Source organism: Tachypleus tridentatus, chromosome 6 (genome assembly GCF_004210375.1).
Source record: "Tachypleus tridentatus isolate NWPU-2018 chromosome 6, ASM421037v1, whole genome shotgun sequence".
Classification (NCBI taxonomy): Eukaryota; Metazoa; Arthropoda; class Merostomata; order Xiphosura; family Limulidae; genus Tachypleus; species Tachypleus tridentatus.
This window is the reverse complement of record NC_134830.1, coordinates 97,846,848-97,871,643: the sequence shown is the minus strand read 5'-3', so window position 1 is coordinate 97,871,643 and position 24,796 is coordinate 97,846,848. Positions and strand designations below refer to the sequence as shown.

Here is a 24,796-nt window from a genome sequence, read left to right as displayed (position 1 = left end):
AAACTATCTCCTCATTATGAGACGCTCATTAGCTAAGTCTTCTTATGTTTTTCTTGACATAAGTTTGAAACTAGGATTATTTAGGAAATCTATACTCATCATACTGACAAGAAGACCTTCATGGCTGCGATGTCTTTAACTCCTATGATTGGGATGAACCAAACATATATTGGTTTATTTTGTTAGTGAACGTCTATATTTTTATGATATGCATACACATTTCTTGCTAGAGTGAAGGACTTTTGGTAAGTTTATAAGTATATTAAATATTCGATTTGTTTCTTTGTAGTTATCCACAAAGTACACAATGGGCTAGCACATACTCTGCCAACCATAGGTATCGAAACCTGGTTTCTAGCGTTGTAAGTTCGCAGATATCCCGTTGTGCCACTGAAAAAAGGGTCTTAGATACTAGAAGCAATTAGACCGGAAATAGGAATGCACATTCATTATTATAGTCATCTAAAGTTTTCTAAACATTTTTGTTTGTTGATTTAATAACAGAGCTCAAAATAAACTAAATAGTTCATTAAAATATACAGAACAATTATTAACCTATAGATATAAAGATAAATAGAAAAATGTGTACAACGTACAAATACATAAGTTTATAAACAGGCACTCAACTCGTAATCCGAGAGTCGCAGGTTCGAATCCCTATCACATTATACATGCTTGCCCGTGGGGGTGTTATATTGTGACGGTCCATCCCACTATTCGTTGGTAAAAGAGTGGGACAAGAGTTGGAGGTGGGTGATGATGACTACCTGCCTTCCCTCCAGTCTTACACTGCTAAATTACGGACGGCTAGTGCAGGTAGCCCTCGTGTAGCTTTGCGCGCAATTCAAAAACCAAACCAAACCAAACCATAAACAGGTAATTAAAATTATTTGAATAAAGAAGAAAGCGATGAATATGTAATGCCTTCGACAACTTCTATTTTATGATAGTTGAAGGCTTCTTTCAATATAACCAATAACTAACTTTTATTAAGTTCTGAAGACTGGTGGCCTGGCATGGCTAAGCGCGTAAGGCGTGCAACTCGTAATCCGAGGGGCGCGGGTTCGCGCCCGCGTCGCGCTAAACATGCTCGCCCTCCCAGCCGTGGGGTGTATAATGTTACGGTCAATCCCACTATTCGTTGGTAAAAGAGTAGCCCAAGAGTTGGCGGTGGGTGGTGATGACTAGCTGCCTTCCCTCTAGTCTTACACTGCAAAATTAGGGATGGCTAGCACAGATAGCCCTCGAGTAGCTTTGTGCGAAATTCCAAAACAACTGAAGACTGGCAAATAGTGCATTTTACACGTCTTTAAGTAATGCAAGATATTTGTGAAATTACGGCATTTTAGAAGCAAGTCGTTTCGCAATCCAGCTTTATGATAAAGAAAGAAACAGCAAAATATGTATGTATGTGTGCTTTCTTATACCAAAGCCACACTGGGCTATCTGCTGAGTCCTCCGAGTGGTATCAAACCCTTGATTTTAGCGTTGTGAATACGAAGACTTATCGCTGTTCCAACGGGTGACCGGTAAAAATGTTCCACTATTTGACGTCTAGTATAAAAGTTAACATTCTAATAGCTAGTATCGTATCAGTAGATATTAGTTAAGTCATACGTGAAATGGACTTTTTTATATATGTTAATAGAGTACAGGTTTGTATTGTTTTCAGAACTTACAAACATTCAATGCGACAAAACACCTATTAGAAACAATATCAAAGAGTGAAAAATAAATGTTATTTGTGTTTTTTATCTTTGGCCTACTTTTACCAAATGTAGTCTGGTTCTTACTTATCGATACTCATATTAAGTAAAGACTTTATTTTCTTGTTAAGTTTTAAATGAATATTCAGAAATAAGATACAAACTATTTTTGCCAGAAGAACTAACAAACTGTCACGTGTTTGGAAGCATAATCTCAATTAATCCGTCGCGCAGCTGCAATATTTAAATCGTTCTCTTTAGTTTTCTTCACTCAATCATAATGTTTGTACCAGGTGTTTATTCTTATGGGCCTAAAATGTTGGTAAAATATGTTCCAAGTTCCTACGGCTTCACGGTTATCCGCGAATCACGTTTCTATAAGGTATGCTTAGTTCGTTTCCCTGATGATTATCGCGTAACACTGCGTGATCCTGATTGGTTCATCAAGAGTACATTTATCAAAGATGCATCTTTATGACAGACTTCTGTGATTGCTTATTGAATAATTTTCTACGATACCTCTTGCTTATGGTTGTAATACCTGGATTACGTCCTAAAGAGATGTTTATAACGGTGAATATTAATGCTTGAAACACCAAGATTACGTTTTTAACAAGAGTTTATAGTAGTGGATATTAATTCTTGGTGCGTCTGGAATACTTTCTTAACAGGTGTTTATACAATAGAATATTCATAATTACTACACCTGGATCACTATATGGCTGTGTGTTGAAATATACGTTTATCTTAACAAACGTCTGACACAAAGTATATTCATGTCTTAAACACCCCCTGAATGATAATTTAAAAAAAAAAAACTATTCATACTCTGGAACACGTGAAAACCTTATTAATTAGTATTTTATTTCTGCATATTTAATTTGCTAAACTTGTATATACTTGAGATAATTGTCCACGAAGATCGATACAGTAGGTATGTTAAATAATCTTTGGTTATATAGAATGATACATTTACAGTTTGAGTGCAGCGTTTATTACTATTGTCTACTTTACCTCCACCCAGTCCAATTTTATCTTATCAATAGTAAATAGATTTTTAACTCTGTCTACGTATTTCTTGTTTCCTTTCCTTGATATACCCATCTAGATAAAGGCAGTTTATAATGAAAATCTGTCTATCAGAACCTTATTTTACGTCAATGAGGTCAAGTAAAGAATTAAGAAATTTTAAGAAACGCCCAACCAATAACATTCAATAATACTATATAAAAACTTAATTTAAGGCCTGTTGGCGTTTATTAAAAAAGAGAAATTAAAAGAACAATCTCCTACAAAAATTCTAAAGTGGCATATTGCATCTCAAAACAAACATATAAAACTATATTATAATATGTTAACGTTAATGGTAATAATGGTAATGGCATATTGCATCAAAACAAACAGATAAAACTATATTATAATATGTTAACGTTAATGGTAATAATGGTAATGGCATATTGCATCAAAACAAATAGATAAAACTATATTATAATATGTTAACGTTAATGGTAATAATGGTAATGGCATATTACATCAAAACAAACAAATAAAACTATATTATAATATGTTAACGTTAATGGTAATGGCATATTGCATCAAAACAAACAGATAAAACTATATTATAATATGTTAACGTTAATGGTAATAATGGTAATGGCATATTGCATCAAAACAAACAGATAAAACTATATTATAATATGTTAACGTTAATGGTAATGGCATATTGCATCAAAACAAACAGATAAAACTATATTATAATATGTTAACGTTAATGGTAATAATGGTAATGGCATATTGCATCAAAACAAACAGATAAAACTATATTATAATATGTTAACGTTAATGGTAATAATGGTAATGGCATATTGCATCAAAACAAACAGATAAAACTAAATTATAATATGTTAACGTTAGTGGTAATGGCATATTGCATCAAAACAAACAGATAAAACTATATTATAATATATTAATTAATGGTAATAATGGTAAGGGCATATTGCATCAAAACAAACAAATAAAACTATATTATAATATGTTAACATTAATGGTAATAATGGTAATGGCATATTGCATCAAAACAAACAGATAAAACTATATTATAATATGTTATCGTTAATGGTAATAATGGTAATGGCATATTGCATCAAAACAAACAGATAAAACTAAATTATAATATGTTAACGTTAATGGTAATAATGATAATGGTATATTGCATCAAAACAAACAGATAAAACTATATTATAATATGTTATCGTTAATGGTAATAATGATAATGGCATATTGAATCAAAACAAACAGATAAAACTATATTATAATATGTTAACGTTAATGGTAATAATGGTAATGGCATATTGCATCAAAACAAACAGATAAAACTAAATTATAATATGTTAACGTTAATGGTAATGTCATATTGCATCAAAACAAACAGATAAAACTATATTATAATATGTTATCGTTAATGGTGATAATGGTAATGGCATATTGAATCAAAACAAACAGATAAAACTATATTATAATATGTTAACGTTAATGGTAATAGTGGTAATGACATATTGCATCAAAACAAATAGATAAAACTAAATGATAATGTGTTAAAGTTAAACACAACACTTGATATAATGAGGTTTAACATTTTTGTGAATTTTATAACGAAGCATAAATGTTTTCTAGCATTTCAAAGATAAAATATTTAATATGGTAGAGTCTTGATGGTCGAACAACAGAAAAAAATGACAGCTTTTTTTACGCTTTATTGAGAACTACACGTTTGTTCATGTGGGAACAACGTTTTACTTACTTATTGCTGTAACCGTCAGCACCACTAATGCTAATCGTCAGCGAGTGATACCAGGAAAAGAAAAAAAAATTAAAGTAACGAAATGGAACTACTTTAAATCACCAGTTATGAGTTCACTAAGATAATTAACTTTGTTTGTTTTTGTCACGTGAAACACTATAATGTAAGAAAAAAACATTTTTAAATTACATAGTAGATATTCAGCTATAGATACAAATATCACAAATTCAAGAAAAATAATTATTACAGCTTGTATCAGTTATATATTTTAGTGCAGAATATGGTGAGAGGTTCACTGGTTGATGTCAAGAAGCTGTAATGTCTTTTAACCACAGTCTAAATATGGTGAGAGGTTCACTGGTTGATGTCAAGAAGCTGTAATGTCTTTTAACCACAGTCTAAATATGGTGAGAGGTTCACTGGTTGATGTCAAGAAGCTGTAATGTCTTTTAACCACAGTCTAATTTTTTCCAAGTGAACTTAAAACAATATAATATAAGTATGATAAACTGGAAAAATTATAAAGTTTCGTAGTTTAGAACCAACTTAAGGCTAATAGAACTTCTAGTTTCAGAAAACACCTGATTTTTTCTCTTTTACTCAAAGTTTTTAGGAAGGATAGAATACCGACATTAAACACAAACCAACGCACTGCCAAGAAAAAAACACGTGTCAGAAAAATCAATATAGCTAGTTTAAAGCAACGTTTCAGCTACTTGCCCTTCGTCAGGTGTCTGGTTGGTATTACGTTAACACAAGAATGAGAAGGAAATGTAGTTGCCATGTTACGAAAAATATTGTCATTGTTTCAAATGAATTAAATACAGTTAACTAACAGCAGTCATGGCATATTCTTTCGACATATATTAAACTTTCTATATACGTTGAACGATATCAGCGCCTCAGTGTGTTGCATCATGGAAACCCTATAGGGGTCATTTATTTCCAGATAAGATAGTGTAAAGCATTTATTCTAAGAACAAGTCTAACCAGGCCAACCTGGGTTCAGAATATTTTATCGCAGTTCACCAACTTCTTTATGTTTCCATATGATTCTTGTTGTTTGCCCCTAAAGCGAATTGGTGTAGAGCTTAGAAAGTAATTTACTGAAGTTCCTGGAAAATAACCGTGTTTTGAATGAACTTTAAAACATGTTCAATTTAAGGATGATACGACTGTTGTCTTGTACGCTCTAGCATGAAAACTTATTTGAAACATAAGTTCAAACTGAACTTCATTATATAGTAGTATATGAATGAATAGCTCTGTAAATAACATATTAAAGAATATTAAAAGGATAACTATCCACACACATATAAAATGTAACCTTGGATTTAATAAACTTTAATTGTAAGACTGTTCTTGCAATAAAGTGTACTTTGATTTATAGTTTTTTAAGCAATAAAAGAATGATTACAGTCGTAACTTTATTTTTAAAACGTTGCATAAAGGGTTACAATTGATTATTCATAAGATAAATGTTGATATACATTTAGTTAAGTTTTAGAAGCAACTAAGTTATGAAGCAAACTTTGAAGATACAGCTGTTTATACAAGAAGACAAAAAATCAAAGGTAAAATTAGCTATGAGATAAGCGAACTTTAAATTATAATTGTCTATGTTATAGAAAAATATTTAAAACTAAACCTGTGATGACAAAAATGCTTAACTGTATTAAAACGAACTATAAATTATGTAAAAACGAACTTTAATTAGTATAGATGATTGAGTATCTTATATGAAAATGATTTTGAATATCCAAATCTGCAAATTATGTAATAATCACTGCTGATATAAAGTCGCGGTGGGACAGAATGTGTCAGGGCTGCATTTTGACATTGTCGTAGCGTTTTTTACGTGATATAACAGAAAAATGATCGCTTTCGAAAATACTATGTGCAAAATATTCATGGACTCAAGCCATAAAGATGTGTTATGGTCGGGGATTCATATTTCCCAAGGAATCCATTGTATTTAATTAATAGTATTGGAAAGCAGATGATTATGGATCAACTTAAGAAATAAGGACCACTCAGATAGAGGCCTAGAACAAGTCGTTCCTTCCCCTAAGATGATAAGCAAAGTGTTCTGACTTATAATAGGTAAAAAATCTACTACTAACACAAAGGTCACTGCAAAATGGGCCCGGCATTCGACTCGTAATCTGAGGGTCGCGGGTTCGAATCCCGGTGGCACCAAACATGATCGCCCTTTCAGCCGTGGGGGAGTTATAATGTGACGGTCAATCCCACTATTCGTTGGTAAAAGACTAGCCCAAGAGTTGGCGGTAGGTGATGATGACTAGCTGCCTTCCCTCTAGTCTTACTCTGCTAAATTAGGGACGGCTAGCGCACATAGCCCTCGCGTAGCTTTGTGCGAAATTCAAAAACAAACAGTGCAAAAGTCTTCCATGTGTCCCAAACAACTATATGCAACATAACTAAGGATTTCCATCTGAAAAAGCGACACAAATTACATGTACATAACTTACTTCGACGAAATATTTCATAAGTGGTACCATACCTCAGGCAGATGTAAAATAAAACTTATATTCACGCTATTCCATACTAACACATATCGATCAAACCACCTATGGTTTTCTGTGAGATGGGACTGTTAAAATGGGTGAGGAAAGCTGTCGTCTTCATTCACAAGATGGATTATGGAAACGGTATGGAGAGATAATGTGCTTGGGACATGACAGAATTACGAGACTTTTCCAACGAAGACTGTGCTGCAAATCTATTGTCAAAATTTACGGTCGTCAAACACAGCATGGACCAACATGACGTCATGAACTGTAAGGATATGGTTAGGTTCCCAAATCGTTTTAATATAATGTACTTAACCTCTGTAACTGTCTATCTAATAGATTAAACTGATTAAGTGTAGTTGTCTAATCAATAAAACAAAATTTAAAAGCATATAAGTTTATGTAATAAAACAAATTATGGAGATATATATGTCTATGTAATAAAATAAACTTTGAATGTAAGAATTTTTACGCAATAACAAATATATCTTTATACGTGACAAAATAAATCTTAAGCATATAAATGTCTTTATACTTTAAAACTATAGCTTATTATTAATAAAAGAAACAGTTAACTTATAGCTGTTCAGGTAATGAAATACTGCTTAATGAGGGCAGCTGTTTACGTAATAGAGCTAGAGTAAAGGCATATCTGACTATGTATAAGATATACATAATAATTCAATCTGTGAAGGTTAAGTTAAATATAAAAAAAATTAAGAGTAATAAAACAACTTTAAAGGTAAAACTGTCTTCACAGTAAAATAAGCTGTAAATGCATGTGTTTTAAGGTATTAAAATAAACATTTAAAGAATAGCTGTTCGTGGTAAAACAAACCTAAAATCTCTAATCGTCAATTTAATAACACAACATTTTTTATGAATTTTTTTCAGCAATTCTAAAGGGATCTATTTAAAACAAGCTTTTAAAGTGTCCCTGCAAGTAGTAAAATAAGCTTAAATCAGATAGCTAGCTCTGCATGTAATAAAACAAAATATAAAGATACAACTGTATATGCGATGAAACAAGCTACAAAGGTACACTTTGTAGATAAAACAAATTATTAATATTTAGCTATCAGTGTAATAACTAAACCTTTAACGAGTAAGTATTTATATAATTAAAAAAGTTAAATTTACGGCTGTATATATATATGTGTGTGTGTGTGTGTGTGTGTTTGTGTACTAAATTAAGGCTTTGGCTGTACAAACATTAAGAGAAAATTCAAAGTTCCTTTTCTCTGAGATACTACTCCGATGTAGTGTGGAAATTAATTGTCTTATCTTTACTTTACTTTTTGAAATTCTAATGAAGAATTACTAAAACATATGTTAAAGTCCTCCTTCTGTAGTGTTTTGTTTTTTTGAACGCTTAATAAGATATCTGTAAAAATTCTACTCTCATTTCTGTGTAGTTACTCTTAACGCATAATGAAGTATCTTTAAAAAGTTCATGTTCTGTGCCAGTCATCTTACTGCCTAATAAGAAAACAGATAAGGACCAATGTTCTATATCGTGTTCTTCCGTTTAGCGCTTAGTAGAGTATATGTAAAAAACAAACTCGCCACTATGTTGTTTGCTTTTAAATAGCACTTTATCTTGTACAGACCTATCATTTTCTGTGTGGGTTCTCTAAAGTGCCCACTGGTACAGACTCACTTTCTTCTTAGAGGCTCATTTAATCATCAGTGACAATATTCTTGTCTGAGGTTTATCCTATTACACTATAAGTCACTTTCTACATCGTACATCCATTTTCTTCTAAGCTTCCTTGTGATTTCCAGCATTCAGACGTTTCATTATTCCGGCTGCTGAAGATGTAATAAACAAAAGATTCACCGTCATTAGTGTGATTTACTAGCTACGTATGTTAATGTACATTAGTTGTGCATGTAATGAAATACAAATAAATTACATATGTTCGTACCCTACATTGATAGTATGCAGTTCGAACACAGGAAGGTTTTGTGACGAACCAATATTCTTTTTATGAAACCAGCGTTTGTTACACGCTCTCCATCTGCTAACATCTATTGACTTCACTGTGTTATAACCATCCATCATTCTCCGACAAACAATAGTGTTTAGAAAGGGCTTACCTCTTCTGTACACCTGTGAGCTGTTGTTTAAAAGTCGAAAGTCTCACAATAAACTAACACAAAGGTTAAACGGAACCTTAAAAAGATTAATGACGGCAAAGAGTTTACAGAAAAAGATCATCATCTTATATCTATCGCTCAACATTTTAGATGCAAAGAAAACCTTTATTCACTGCCTTGTCTAATGCAAAAGTAAACCAATTATGTAAATCAGACTCATTATATTTACGCACCTGATTTATTATAATGAGTGCCAACAATAAACTTATTTTAATATATAACCGGCTAGCGATTTTTATTTTGATAATTCTCCAAATACATCCAAAACTTGCATAAATATCTTTACTACCTGCTTAAAACATAAGCAAAAAAAAAGCCATATGCAATTTATATATAGCTAATTTTGATAATAGGTCAACTGTAAAACACTAATAGATTTTATGTAATAAAATTTAAACTTAACACTAATCTCTAAATATTAAAACACGAATTCAGCGATCTTACGGAGCAGACTCAATAGTGGTTCGTTACTCAACGTTAGACTGCACACTTGCGATACGGCTGATAATCATGAAATTTATAAGAAACAGAGAGAAACCTAAAAGATATTTTCATCAAGAGTTCGTAGTTTAAACAAACAATATATGTTTTCTTGTTCAAATGTCTTAATGTTCTCAAGATGTTATTGAGTTCTGCATGATTATATTAATCATTTTTTTTAAACATAAAACTGTCAAATTATTTTAACACTTAGCACACATCTTTACTTTTGTGTAATCGGTAATCTAGTGCATGAGAATAAGCTTTAAATCGTAGGAAAAACACACAAAAACAAAATAACACCAATGAAACTCTTATTGTAAATCCTCTGAATAGACTTAGCTTCATTATAGCCTCACACACATAGCTAGCTACCTGCACCACAACCAGGTAGATTGGTGTTACCCGCAAAGCTACTTTGATCATTACGCTCCGAAAGATCCATTGTGGTGAATATTCACGTTTGTTTGAATAAAGTTGCTGAGAAGTTATGTTACATATTTTAAAGAAATGCACATGAGATTTTACTGTTATAAGTAATCAAAGCTAAGCTACTGGTATGCAGAGCCAGTGACAGAAAACAAACAACAGCAATGAAAACTCGATTCTTATGTTCCTATCAGATTCTAAACGTGCCTAACACTTCTTATAACTTAACTAAGAAAGAGCTGAAACCTTAAAAGTGCTTTATTGAATTAAGAATATCAAATTAAAAAGTCTTAGTACAATCATTTTCACTCAGCAGTTACTGTGAAGACTAAAAAATGATGAATCATTGATTACATAAACTGTTTTTATGTTGTAATTACTTATTTTTGTTTAGTTTAGTGTTTGAATACCTTAACTGTTAAAGAATGCGTTGACATTAACATGTATTTTACTATAGACGCAACGCTTTAACTTTTGATACGTTAGCATTTTTTATTACAGAAAAATGCAATATAACTGTCAATAAGTTGATATTCAGTGCACTGTAGATGCGAGTTTTCCAACGTTAACATATTCTATATCATATACTGTACAACTAACTTATTAACCCTGATATTTATTTTGCTGTAGCTCTGTGTAATTTGACCATTAATACACAAATATCTGATTCACTGTTGACGTACTTACTCTAGGGAGTCAAGCATCAAAGCTGGATTTTTCCAAAGACTTCTACATATAAACTATATTGACATGCACACATGCACTCAAATCGTTTTCACAATGTATTTATTTTCACCTTTTCTGAAAGCTATTATTGATTTTCTATAGCTGCTGTGTGAATTTAAAGGAAGCTTTATTCCAGCTACTTTTCAGGGAATAATGTAACAGCTCTTGTGGCACTAATTATCATCCTTATCACGAGATCAAGTAATTCATTTGATCACGAGGCAAGCTGATGCATTTGATTACGAAACCAGTTGATGCCCTTGATCACGAGACTAGTTAATGCATTTGATCACGAGATCAACTGATGCACTTGATCATGATACCAAATGATACACTTGATCACGAGAGACAAATTGATGCATTTGATTACGAAGCCAGTTACTGCACTTGATTATGAGATCAGTTAATGCATTTGATCACTAAACTAATTGATGCGCTTGACCACAAGACTAGTTAATGCATTTGATCACGAAACCAATTGAAGCATCTGACCACGAGACCAGTTGATGCACTTGAATGACGATAAGGAAGCTGTTTAAGAGTTTCTCTTCGACTTGTTTACAGTTTTAATTATCGCATCCTTACGTTCATTGATGACTCAATGATAAGTTTGATGGATTTTAATAATAATGCGGGGCTCAATTTTCCACAGAAGGCATAACGTTGATAACTATAGTTTAGCTTTACGATGAAAAAAACAGTTATGTCTTTACTGATACTGCCTTTAGTTTAAAACTTTGTTCTGCAGGTTTAATAATTGTGGTGTTGGTGTCATGTAGCGTGAACACCATTACAAAAAGTTATATTTATGTAATAGTAATTTGCATTATTTTTTTCTTCACTGACATGTTATTGTAAATGACCTAGTTTTGATTGCAGATGAATAAAGAAAATAAAGAAAAGTTTTGCTGTGAAGTCATCTACTTGTGTTAATTGTTTCTAACCAGGAATGTTTTTCGATAAATCTTTGCAATGCCGCTAGGGCTACGATCGATTACCTTTGCACGATAAGTAGGGCTTGTTCTGTTCAGTCTTGACAGCACAATTTATAGTCAGTGACACGTTATAAAAGCCCGATTCTTTACGGCCACTCATTGTTTTCGTTGTAAATACCAGTAGCAAATATCAAGAAAAACGAAAGTTTGTGACACGTACGTGACCTTCTATAGTGAACGTGAGGCCTAAGATCCCGCTTGTATATTTATATTAGCAACAGGAACACGCCGGAGGTCCCTTTCTAGTGGTACCTGCTTGATTGTATAGTATGCAATGGCATGCATACTCTTTATATAGGCTACAACTAAATAAAAGCTAAAGAAAGCAATATAAATCAGGCCGGGGCAAATTTCCTTTTAAACGACCTCCCTTAAGGAATACCATCTGATTAAACAGTGGGTTATAGAGATGAAAGAAGCAATGTGTAACTGACAAACAACAAAGCATTAAACTAACAGTTAAATGAATCGACTGCAAAATATATGTACGTGAAGGGCAGCATATACTAGTTCCTTTATATACATATAGGGAAAATACCGAGTTAATAGTCGCGTTCCACTTTACAAAAGTTTCATTAACTAACTACTCGTACGTGTAAAGTTTTCAGCCTTATTTTATTTTAACAATGAATTCATTTATTCTTATTACGTTTTCTGTACTCTTTGTGCGCGTTAATTACACCAGTTTCACTGGGATAAACATTTTATTTGTATTAAATAAACTTCGTTTTCTGTGATGATGCTTTGATGTACATTTGAGAAAACATATAGTTTATTATATGAAACTTATTTGAAGCGGTTTTAAGCATACACATTTTTCCCATTTAGAACTACTTGTAATTTTACAATGGGTTATAAGCGAGTATCGTTCTTAATCCAAAACTTAGCAGAGTATGTGTGTAACGTTTAATCGAGATTACTCTAGTCTATGAGATTCAGTAGTCTGTAAGTTTTATCAATTTTTATCATAAGATTGTCAACTGTGTACGATTTAACTGAAATATTCTTTACTGTGGAATTTTTTAATTCGAGAGTATTTATGAAACTTATTTATGCCAGACACTTTCATTTTATAGTCGTATCAATTTTCTCATCTGTAATTGTTGCGTAGATTTCTGAATGTGTTAATACGGATCCAACATTTTGCGCTCATTATAAGCATCATTATTGAATAGAACTTTGCTAGTTTGGACTTAAAATATGAATTTTGTTAATATAAAACAGCAACCACAACATAAGATTGAAAGAGCCCTAGCTTAAATCAAGAATAATGTGGTAATAAAGTACGAACCATAAATTACAATAAATCGATTCGTATAAACAGTGGTGATGCATAATACAGGATATACAACTAAGAAAACTCGATATTAAATGAAAGATAATAATAGTATGGAAAGCATAATTATAACTGAGAAATTTCGTAACCCAAGAATGGCACTGGTGTGCAGCTTAAGATTTTACCTAAAAAAAAGATTGATATTAAACCAGAAATGGTACTGATATGTAACCCATGGTTACAACTGAGAAAATTCTATATTAAATCAGGAGTAGTGCTAATAAGTAGCTAATGGCTATAACTGAGAAAGCACGACATTATATGAAGAACACTACTAATATGAAGCCTAATTATAACTGGGAAAATTCAGCATTAAAAGGACAATCGTACTAACTACCTATCTAAAATTCTAACCGGGAAAGTTCAGCATTAAAAAAAGAATGGTACTAATGCGCTATCTATGGCTACAATTTAAAAAGTTCAGAATTAAAAGAAGAATAGTAATGTGCAAACTACGTTTATAATTTAAAACGCTCAGTGTTATACGAAGAAACGTACTAATGTGCAACTTATGATTACAATTTAGATAGCTCGGCATAAAATGAATAATGTTACTTATGTCCAGTTTATGATAACAAGTGAGAAAACTCAGCATTAACCAGAGAATGGTGCTTATGTGCGACCTATGATTACGACTTAGAAAGCTCAACGTTAATCGGAGAAGGATACTGATATGCACCCATGATTACAACTGAAAGAAATCCGTATAATAATAGTACTAAGGTATACAAACTATAATTTGTAGATGAAAAACGCTTGGTGTAAACCAAGAGCATTGCTCACATATGTTAATAATACACACTTTATCTCATACAAGTATAATTTAATGGAAATGGAATTCTTTCCATAAACAGTCAAGTTAAAAACACAGTCAAAGGTGGCAAAAATAAAGTCATACGTCATATTTTAGAAACGTAAATGATTTAACTGGAACATATTAAATCATAAGTAATTACATAATATATAATATTGACTGTATATCTTATAACTCAGGTCGTTTACACGTGATACATTTGCAGTTTAAGAAGCGCTAGAATGAGCATAAGTAGTGCATACCTATTGTTCGAAAATTATATTAGTTGTTTGTTGATGCCATTCAACAATTTCAAATAAGCCATTTAAACTGTACCTTGACTGCAGTCACGTCTGTGTTACCAGATGATGTACAAATGACAATTATGATAAAACTGTACTTGTTGGAAGAAAGTGGGATCATCTTGCCTAGATGTTCCCTGGAAAAAAAACTAAAAACACTCGTGTATTTGTTCAATTTGATTTTAAAGCATTACTTAACCCACATACATATTACATCAAAGTATTGATAGCAAAATTATCTGTATTAGTTATAGCTATTATATACAATAGTAACAATCAGTAATTACAGTGCAAAGTTTCAAAATATGATTTGGGTAGAGGGTTATTCATGCCTCGTTTTAAATAGTTTAATGGACTACACCGATCTATATCATTATGTTTCGGCTGTTAGCACAGATGTTGATAGTTTAGTGTAGTCTGTTAAACTATTTAAAACGAGGCATGAATAACCCTCTACCCAAATCATATTTTAAACAGTATTTGTAAAATTATTTGTAACAAAAGAGAAATTAAACTATTTATAAGAAAACACGAAAACCGATAACAGCCTCATGCTTTACCCAGGTTTCGAAACGGTGGCTTCAGCAGTGGAGCGGATCTAAATGTAATGTATATGTCTAGATAAAAAACTGAAGTACTAAACGTAAATGCTATAAAAACGAATGGAACGTCACATGTTTACATTATTAGAGACAAAAATGGAAATTTTGAATGTATAACCGAGTAAGTGAAACGATTTAACTATCACAATAGTGAAACACAATCAACATGTTCTTCACAAGGGTTCATACTCCCAATACGATGTCATAAAGATCAAACACAATAATCTGAACAAGTATCTTGCCCCTCCCCAGTGGCATAACGGACTTATACTGCTAGAAACCGGGTTTCGATACCCGTGGTAACAGATAGCCCTTTGTGTAGCTTTGTGCTTAATAACAAACAATAACAAATGTAGCACCTTAACATAGTACAATTAAGTAAGATCAGTAAACAACTCATGGATATGATAATGTAACACCAGAAATAGATGTAAGTAACACATTAATACTGTGCTTATTTTACCAAAGAAATTGATATTGCCAAATTAAAAATGAATGTAATAACTAAACACTTCAGTCCTGCACCTATATCTTCATGTCTATTCCTAAAGCGTTTGCTGGTTAAACCTTTCGTAAATTAAAATTTCTTTCTGTACATTTCACTAAATCACCACTTTCATACCTGCTATCCATATTTATAACCACGTATCAGCAAATACAATCTGTTGACGAAGATCCGTTTCACAAACTTTTCTTCCCTGTGTTAATGCACCAAAGACATCCCCTCAAATCATTAGTATCGCTGTCAGGTGTAGGAGGTTTGGTTGAAGATAACTAAATCTTTCCTCGCCGCTGTTGCTCATGTCCCACCACAGGGTGTACACAACAGTTGTTGGTAGGTCAAATTGTTCCTACGTGCAAGCCGCGTTTAACGAAAGACAGTCATAACGTGAAATGTTTAGTTACCACTAAATCTATTCAGATAAGTCAATACGATACTTTATATATAGAGACGGCAGAGCAGACGTATTTAGAATTCTAACTGTCTTGAAGTGGATTATATATCGTTGTGGGGCGTTACCACGAAGGGAATCAGGTAGCCAGCCATTGCAACTTTACTGTATCCCGTCATGCACCCAAGAACCCATAGCCCGAGCCACTGGTCCGTTTTCTTGGACAAGAATTGCGCTGGTTAGCTACAGGTGTACCTTAGAAAACTGAAAGCTGCATAGCTGCTATCTTGTCTATCCAGCCCGACCCGCCGAGTGAGCCCGCTTTCTATAAATCATTATATTTTACGATGAAGATGTTTTGACAGCTCGGCCTCGAGCTGTGGTTCATGCAGATCCTGTAAAGGGGGATTACCCCCCTTACATACTTAAAAATAAGCTGCTTCCTAATTAACAGTTAGCATGTAATAACATTTGTTGACAGTTTTTGCGAAAAGTGACCAGTAAAAAGTAAACCTATCAAAAACGTGGAAGAAATTTACTAAGACAACTGTTAAGAATAGCAGGTTAGCTCTTAAAAATGTGATATGTAAAGATCGCAATCACGTTATTAGTTATGACTTGAAACTACGTCAATTACAAATTTCAACTCTGACGCTTTAATTATAAAATGTGCTAGAGTATTTTAAATTATGTTACTGTGCTTTCTCTTTCAAAACACTACACTCTCAGTCTATTCAAGTTTCTAAAATTGCTTCATTGTGTTGTGACACGTAAGGCTACGAAATAGATTACCTGTACTATTTCTATCAAACACCGGATTTTTTAGTTATAGGCCCACACGCCTTTATTTTCAAAAACTAGTGTTATTTTTGTATGAAACAATAAATTGGGTTGTAAATTTCTCCACAAAAGATTACCCATAGGCCATATTATCAAATACTGCATCTGTAAAACTGAATACCGATCACCAGCCGTGAATCGACAGATCAAAAACTGTAAGTGGAACCCTTTACAAAAATAAACAACATATGTAAGTTCTGCATTTAGAATTTTAAGTACATTACGATATGAAACAATATTGTGGATCAAGATATTATATATGAAACACGTGGTTATCACTAAGTAAAACTTATGTGTGGATCACTGTATTAAAAAACTACTATTGTTACCTTAGTAATAATCAACATAACAAGCTATCTGTATTCCGTCCACTGCGGGACAGGAATCGAAATTTATGCCGACTTAAGAACTAAGAATTTGGATATCGGCACAGAAACGGTTAGCAAGAATCCTTAACAGTGAACGTGAATTTTTATGTCAAAACACTATTCTGTGTTTCGAAAACTAAGCTCAAAATTGTACTTTAAACGATGTACTTAAGTCGCTGTTAAACAGTATATATGAATCTGTGCAGCAAAGACTTGGAATATTACACGTGATTTCATGAAGCAGGCACCATGTTTCGCTCGTGTGTCACAAGAAACCCCTATGTAAAGAGACAAGAAAAGTTCGTACTTTTAAAATAGTGAACACAAATCACATCCAATCCATTGGAAAAAGGAAAAGAACCAAATAATGATGTTATATTGACTGTCGTGTTTTGTTTCACAGTTTCTCTATGTTTTTTATTTGTAACATTTCATTATTTTACAGTATATAAAAAAATGTTCAATGATACATTTATTTCCTTTTCTAAAGTAAAAAGGCCAATATAATGACATGAATAAGTTACGGAATATTCGTGACAAAATCTTGCAAACTACCTTAACATGTTTGTACATGTTTTAAAAATACTATATGACATTCATACGTATTCTAAAGATCATATTTCTATATTCTCATATTCATAAATTCTCTAACAAAAATATGTCATCTTCATATGGGTTTTAAACATCAGGTTTATATAAGTTTTAAGATATCTATATCATTTTCATATATGTATACAAGTAAAATATCACAATGTTGTATTTACATATGTGTAACGTATAGTATCTAGGTAAGCCTTAACAAAAACCTACTTCGTATTGGTACGTGTGTTAAATATATCATTTTGTCAAAGGTGAACAATTGAAAGGAAGATGAGGTTATAGATTAGGTTCTTTATAATTAAAACTGAATCTGTTTAATAAAATAAGGATAAATGTCAAAATAAAATAAACAAAGGATTATCGCAAAATGTATTAACGTAGGTGTAGCAATGTAAAACTAATGCCATACTGTTATAATTTTAATGTATGTTCTCAGTTCAATGGTATGAAAATCAATCTGTCACGTCATTTAATATAAGATCTCTCACAAAAGTGAATCACGGTGTTTAACGTACTTTAATTATTCATAAGCTATTACTAGATCTGAAATACGTAATTTTGATGCTTCACTCTTCTGGAAAGCTACGTGATGAACAAAAGATAGCCAAACACAACAGATTCTTGTGAATTCACTATGTTGTTCTAAAAGTGTAAAACCGCTTCCAAAGAGAAGGGACAGTAGCTCCGATATCTGGACAAAAAGACCATAATCCGCAATACAGTCAAACAACTACTGGACACTGCATGAAAACTTACAGTTAAAAACGAACTTCATAAGGTCAAAATGTGTAAAAATGTTCTATCTATGTGTATTCCACTCTCAGATCATACAAAACAGCTTATTTGTAATAATGTTAGGGAGCAAGGAACAAAAGAATTTACAGATGAGTTATGCTTCACCATAGAGCAGGGATGTGTAACCATGCTAGCCTGGATTTTTATAGAGGAACGTGAAGCACGTGACAATAGTGGAAGTATGGAGGGACAGAAATAAAAACGAATGAACAGACCTATGGCATTGTACTTTTAATGGTATATATTATTTATTTGTTTCTGTTGTTTTTTATGTTCGGATATTCAAGCATAGTTACTCAAGGGCTATCTGCACTCGCCGTCACTAATTTTGAACTGCTAAACTAGAGCAGACAGCTGGTCAATAGCACCCACTAAATCTGGACTTTGAGAGTCACCATTTAAACGCATACCCAACTCCATAAGAAGAGATGTTTGACTGCATGCTTGCCGAATTTCAACTACATAGAACTTGTACTGGATACTTTCCACATACTGATCATGTCATATGTTTTAGTAAAGTGACGAACGATAACTACGGGCCTTATCAATACTGTGATTTTAAACATACAACCATGATTAAGGTACTTCAGATAGGAGTGGAATATCGTTAATTGTCAAGAAGAAAAATATACTTTTATCAAATATTCATTTTCGAAAGTTTGCTGATTTGTTGATTATTAGATGTCTGATTTCCATAAAAAATGGATCGAGAGGGAATAACTGACAATATTTTATAACACAGGTATAATGTTATAAGGTAAATTATCTTGTAGCTTGTTTTCAGTGTAAATATTACCTTTTTAAACTTAAATAATATGATGCTTTAAATAAGCCATATATGGACAAATTTTATGTTACTAAATATTTTAAATCTTATATTTGGACAGTATAGTTATGCAAAATGTTATTATTGCAAGTTCTATAAACTTTCAATTTCATGAATTGAAAACTTCCTTCACATATAAATTGATTCACACATTAACTGAACAGTAAATATTTTAATAAAATTTCCATATTTAAAGTTTCTGGAGATTACTGGAAAATATTTTAAAAAATTAATAACTCGTTATCTAGATTGTACAAAATAAAGCGAAAATATTTGACATATTGCAAAGTCTCTTATAGCTTGGTACCGTTACGACAACAGTTAATCGAAGTATACGAACTTATACATAGTGTTACACATACTAATAAAGCTGACGTAATATTAAAAACGTACCAGTAGTGTTCAGCCGCTTGGTGTTCGTTTATGCAGAGCGTGACTTTATCGGAACAGTGGCAACGCTTAGTCGCGTGCTGCTCGTTGTTGATGACTGCCATTGAATAATATCAAAAGGTTTAGGCTTCTTAAAATACTCTAGCGTGTTATCATAACCACTCCTAGTTTACTAGGGGTGGAACACAACAAACATTAAACGTCAACTAACGATAAAACGTGAGAAGCATCGCCCTTAAAGTAAATCAAGCAACTTGAGAATGGAGAGCTTTCATAAGTTTAGTTCAGTTAGTAACGTAGTATTCGTGAAAACGTAAGTAAACTACTACCGCACAATCCGAGTGGACGAGAATCAGATAGACAGATGCCGATGAAGTGGTGGAAACTGTCAAGTGTTAAATTAAATAATTCATTTTTTCCATAAACCACAGTTTTAATTACGCTGAATTCAACGTATCTAGTTTAAAATTTTTAACGTGATGTTATAATACGATTAAAGATAAATTAGGAAAAACATTCATATTGAAACAAACATAACATTTTAGTTAAATCACAAAATAGTTGGGTATTGTTTTCATACAAGGATTGAGATATCTCTTTCATACCGTGCTACTTATTATTAGAACTTAAAAGTTCATCCAGAGTGGCAACCTTTCTAAACTGCATGTAACAAAAAAACAACGTGGTTGTCTTCCGAGACCGCGCATTCTGATGGCATTCTTTTGAGACTGCTAATCTTGGAGCACAATACGGTATTACTTTACGTTAAGTAACATGTTTTTTATAAAAAAATATGTTGTACATGTTTGTTTTTGAATGAGGAATGTGTTTTTGATAATGAGGAATTAATTTTTAATTAATATTTTATAGAATTAAAGATACACGTTATCGGGCTATCTGCTGTGTCCACCGAGAGGAATCGAATAAATGGTTTTAGCGTTGTAAATCCAAAGAGTTATCGCTATCTTAACAGGGTACAAAAGTAGAGCATAAAGCTACAACAACGTCCAAAATAAGTTCTTTTTGAAATTTATTATTTGTGTTTAATCTAAACGTCGAGTGAATGAAGTACAGACGTGACCGAAATTACACAAATGCTTATTTCTGATAGGCTTGTTTATTGTCTTAGTGCGAGCCACACGAGGATGTGGCAGGAGGCGGGTTATACTTGTATGACAAATGATGTTGCAATAGCCTGTTCATAGTTAATTAAAACATGCTTCTTGTTACACATAACGTAAGAGCGTTTAGTCTTGTCTCTAATAGTTTCCATTAAGCTGCATCTGAATAATGACAATAAAAAACGAAGTTAAATTCTTGCGACCTGCTAGTAGCAGACAACAGACCTAGTGAAAATTAAACATGAGTTTATTATTTCATTTTAATAAACATAATGAACAATGTGTGAAGCTCACTGAAACGAAAAACATTTTTATCATTCTCAACAAATAAAAAAATATTCGATTTCCCAATCTTATGATGCCTTCAATGGATTTTAAGTTAATAAGTTAAGCTCAAATGAGAACTGTAACTAAATTGTAATGTTAGTTTAATGAAATTAACAAAACTAAGACTTTCATAAGCTATTGTTTAGTTTCCGTGACTGCTTTAAAACTCGAGTCATAATAACTTTTTTTTCTTGAAACTAGAATTTTTCATCTGATGAGCCGTTAAAATGTTGTTATTATTTTGTCACTGCAAATTCCAAAGTCTATTCATAACCAAGTAAAGGAAGAAACACCCAATGAAATATCATGGAAGACCCTTTAATCTAAGTTTATCCCTTAGATCTTAAATCCTCCCTACAATAATCTGACATTCATTCCCACAAGTTTTGAAATATTATAGCAGTCCTCGTCTGAGTTTATAAAATACATTAATCAAATAATTCATAGATTACTAAATTGTTTTATACTGTTTAATACACCTTACTCTTTACCGTTCACTACATGTGGAGTTTACTCGCTATCCGATATTTTGTCACTTTTACCTAAATAAAACAGAGAACAATGTTTCGACCTTCTTAAGTCATCTTTGTTATCATAAAGGTGAACCAAAAAGGTCGAAACGTTGTCCTCTACTTTATTTTCGTAAAGGTGTTAATATCCATACCAGCTGTTCTGAGATACATTTTTACTTCAAGTGGGGTTTTCGTCATCAAGGATTTTGTCACTTAATGTAAAGAAATGACCAAAATACAAATATTGAAATTACCTACTTTTTATATCAAATACCCTGAGTACCCCAGAAGCAATTAGTGAGATTAAATGCAATACTTAAAAAAAATTGTTCACTTTTTATTGTAACTGGGGGCCCTACTGATTTAGAAGATTTTTGTGAAAGAGTAGATGGGGTCTACACGGGTAATTCTAAAATAATTTAACCTAACGTTCTGTTGAGCAACTTTAAGTGCTAAACATAGCAATATAAAAGCGTACAAAATAAAGGGAGTCTAATGACCTCAAAATCTTTAACATATCTGTAAATTTAGTTAAAGAACATAAAAATAACGATTTTATAAAAGCACAAATATATTCCAAGATAAACAAAATTCATACTTATGAGCTATAACACTGAATCCCTCGAAGTGGATTCATGTACCTGGTGAGTGGACTTCCCAGAAAAGGTTCTGTACTTTCAGTTTACCTCCTCTGGGATCTGAACATCCAACCACGTGTTGCTGTGCATGACGAGCCGTAAAGAGGAGGAGAGTGGTTGAGTGGTGTGCAGAACATCACTTCGGCCTTGAATACCTGTAGACGAATGGCCTTGGGGCGTCCCCTTAGGGTCAATTGGCTGGTCCCGTACGGTCTTGGGTCAAATGAGTACATGTTGGGTGCTCTCAATGAATATTGTGAAAATTGTCTGATGTTGATGTTTGGGTGCAGTGCTTAAGAAGGCCTGGCACTATCCTTGTTCGACATTGTAGTGCGTCCCCTAGTAGGACTTCACGGGGGGTAGGTTCAGTGAGCACTGAATTCTTCTTATTTAATAAAAATACAACAAGTAACAAAAATCGCTCATAGGTAAGCGATTACGTCTAGAAAACTTTGAACAGCAGTCTCTACCCCATTCTGCACCTGTATATAAAATATGTCAAACGATTATCGGTGTTCAGTTTCATTGGTTGTTTGTTTGGCGCGGATAGCCTAGTTGCTTTTCCATAAAAGCAAAAAAGTGCATAAAATGCAAAAATAAATCGAGTTAAAAATTAAACAATGAAGAAAAGTCTGATCAAGGAATCAAATAGAATTAAAAAGACCAGTGGCTTGTATAAATCTAAAAATACGATTAAGTTGGACAGTGTCCAACTAATGACGATGTCCAATATCAGGAGTAAACCCGTATAAAAGACGTTTACAATCATGTCGTCTTTCACGAGCGAAATGACATCATGACAGTAAAAGGTGGACTATTATGAATTGAGTGTCACAGAGGTCATACATTGGTGGGCCAGGCTCATATAAAAGAAAACGGAGAGTTAAAAACTCACGATCAGTACGTTAGCCTAGCTAGAATATCTTTCAATTCTTATGGAATCAAAGCTGCCAAAGAGCTCAAGAAGGTTTAATGTGAGAAAGCTTGTTATCACGTTGCTCACATGAAGTCGACTGCCATCTGGGACAGGCACAGCTGTTACATCAGAGCAGATGGACTTAGCTGCAGTGTCAGCAAGCTCATTCCAAAAAATACAGATGTGGTCTGGTATTCATAAAAACCGGATAGAAACAGAAGATAAAGAAAAATGGGCCAGTCGTTTTCGAACATTAACGAGAATAGGGTAATAACTAAAGTGAAACTATTCCAGGACCAGTAGATACTAAGAAAGTGAGTGTAAATAGTACAATATATATATATACTACATACTTTATACATAGGAAGAAAAATGGCATACAACTCGACAGTCAACACAGAAGTTGTAGAGATAATCCTGTGAACAACTACTGAGCCGCATCACACCATGACAGAACTCAGAGAGTCACCTGATTCCGAAACATTCATGTAAACGAGAATAGAAGGATGTTTTAAAAGATATTCAGCAAAGAGAATGCAGTAATTCCAATCATGAGTATCCACTTCCTTCCTCAGATGATTCAGAGAAAGATGACATTTGGGGATGTTAATAAGCCACAACAAAAGACGCATTTGACATATAGCTGCTTTATGTGAAAAATGTAAGTAAGCTTACGGTCAAAGATAAGCCACAAGAACTTTGTCTCAGGGACTACCGAAAGAACAATACTACCAAGACTGATTTCTGTATCGGGATGTTGACCCCATTGGTGGCAAAAATGCATGCAAACGGTTTAATAAAAGAAAAGGTAAAACCATTTGCTATGAGCCACTTTAACAAGTGATTGAGGCAGTCTGAAGCTGTCTCTTAATAAACTCCATGCTTGACAAACGACACGAGATGTGAAAGTCGTCGACATAGAGCCAATTTCTAAGAGTAGGAGGAAATTGTGTAGTGATAGCATTAATCTTGTGACATTTAAGATACAGCCTCGAGGAACTCCAAATTTTTGTGTGAAAGAACGGTAAATAGTCCAACCCACAGGGACTTGGATTAGCCTGTCGAGTTGAAAAATTATGCATAAAAACGGGCAAATGACCATACAAGCCATATAAATGGAGGTCCTGTAAAATGCCATACCTATACGTAGTGTCAGAAATCTTCTTAAGATCGAGAAAAACAGAAAAAAGGTGTTCTCTCTTGAGAAATGCTTCACTGATCGACATTTCAAGTTGAATAAGGTGGTCCACAGTAGAGCAGTTTCGAAGAAACCCATACTGGGTGATCGAGAGAAGGTTCTTTGATTCAAAGAGTCAAACAAAACGAGTATTAACTATATTCTCCAAGACTTTACACAAACCACCAGTGGGAGCAGTTGGACGATAAATAGAAAAACAAATCTTAGGATCCTTTCCAGGTTTAGAAAATTGTAGGACAATAGCCTCGTACTAGATATTACAAAAAACGTTCTCCTGACAGATCCATTTAAAAGAGAATCAAGAAAAAAGCATGAGGGGCAGGAGAAAGATGACACAGCATCTCATAGAAAACTTCATCAGGTCCAACTGAGATGTTGTTAAATCAATAAAGAGAAAGCTTGAGTTCCACCAGTGTATTAAAGTCGTAGAAACGATTGATCTAAAAGGAAAGAGGCAATCGCTCTGCACGAGACTTCATGGCCATGAAAGCAGGGGAAGAGACAGATGT

The 24,796-nt window shown here is 33.0% G+C and overlaps 1 protein-coding gene across 5 annotated transcripts in view; it reads right to left on the bottom strand.

Annotated features, from left to right (window-relative positions):
* The window catches only part of LOC143253134 (uncharacterized), a 331,617-nt gene that overhangs the window by 173,604 nt on the left and 133,217 nt on the right, over positions 1 to 24,796 (bottom strand). Inside the window, exon 1 of one of the 5 annotated variants that reach the window (XM_076506467.1) lies at positions 19,579 to 19,787. The exons of 3 other annotated variants lie outside the window; for them this stretch is intronic. The gene's annotated coding sequence lies outside the window, so the exon portion shown is untranslated. Of the gene's footprint in view, positions 1 to 15,485; positions 16,054 to 19,578; positions 19,788 to 24,796 lie in introns of those variants that run through there. One more of the 5 variants, XM_076506464.1, reaches the window with a different exon arrangement.